Here is a 1,569-nt window from a genome sequence, read left to right as displayed (position 1 = left end):
TACTTTCCGCCGCGCCCTCAAGACATGGTTTTTCCAGCAAGCGGGCCTGACCTAGGGAGGATTTTAGGTAGGGATAATTTTAAAAGTATTTTAATTGGAAACACAGCTGGTAATATTTGGTTTTAATTCGGCTTTTATCGGGGTTTATTTTTTGTATTTCTGTATTTTTGTATTTTGCATTTTTTGTATTGTGTGTATAATATTTGTTTTTAATATGCTGTGAACCGCCCTGAGTCCTATGGGAGAAGGGCGGTATACAAATTAAATTATCTATCTATCTATCTATCTATCTTGTCCGTTATTAATAGCTTGGCATGCATCAAAACATACCCCCACACTGGTTTCACCCCTTGTTTCATTGTGAGTTATATAACCTTGTCTGATTTGACTTAATGAGAACATTTGAGATGTGTTTCCCCCTCCTTTATAAGCATATACCCATATTTTTGCAGTTACTGGTCCTATTGCCTTTGGGTCATAACATTCTACCCCTGTGCTAGTGTTGCAGCGTTTGTATTGTGTTTCATTCTGAATGCAGTCTGTCAAGTCAGTCTGTAAACATTCAGGGATCATAGTGTGGTATATCATTGTATTCTCAATCTTCCCTTCTCTCTTTGTCATTTTCACGCATTGCGTACACGGCTCTAATGGTTGGGCAGGTTTTAAGAGTATAATAAGAAAACCTCCCCAGACATACCACCTTGTAACGTTCCAATACATCTTCTATGATCTTAATATCACACTCTATCTCACACAATCAATACAGTGAGAGCAGCAACAACACCCACAAAGACACCCACAAAACCAGCACATCTGGTACCCCTCCTTCTGTCAGGAAGATTGACTATTAGTCCGTTACGTCCTTCGGAACTTTATCTTCAGTGGATCTCCTTGGTGAGATTCCACCTTCCACTCTTCTGGGGCTGGCACGGGCCCTTTTATTCGGGAGTAATGGGTCCAACCTTTTTCAGCTGTCCGGATAGCTGTCTCAGTGGTTAATAAGATGATGTAAGGTCCTTCCCAAGTTGGAGTTAGTTTTTCATCTCTCCAAGCTTTTATCAATACCCACTGTCCTGCTTTGTATTGATGTACTGCAAAGTCCAAGGGTGGAGTTTGAGCAATAATGCCTTTCTGTCACAAGAGAGAAAAACATCTGGACAGTTCGAGTACATATTTTCTAATTATTTTATCTTTCAATTCAATTCTTGGTAGTCCCTCCTTTCCCATATAAGGTATTCCAAACATGAGTTCAAATGATGACAATCCAATATCTTTACGTGGTTGTGTTCGTATCCTTAATAAGGCCAAGGGGAGGCATTTATTCCAGGGTAAATTTGTTTCTTCCATTAGTTTAATCAAAGTTTGTTTTGATTTTTGATTCCCCCTTTCAACAATTGCAGAGCTACTGGGGTGCCAAGCTGTGTGATAATCCCACTTAATTCCCACAGCCTCATTAATTAATTTCACTACCCTTGCTGTAAAATGCGTCCCCTGGTCACTATCTATTACTTCAGGAAGACCATACCTGGGTATTATATTTTCTAACAATATTCTGACCGTGGTGCTAGC

The sequence above is a fragment of the Protobothrops mucrosquamatus genome, unplaced genomic scaffold (assembly GCF_001527695.2).
Source record: "Protobothrops mucrosquamatus isolate PMUCROS unplaced genomic scaffold, P.Mucros_1.0 scaffold2770, whole genome shotgun sequence".
Lineage (NCBI taxonomy): Eukaryota > Metazoa > Chordata > Lepidosauria > Squamata > Viperidae > Protobothrops > Protobothrops mucrosquamatus.
Note: the sequence above shows the minus strand (reverse complement) of the source record.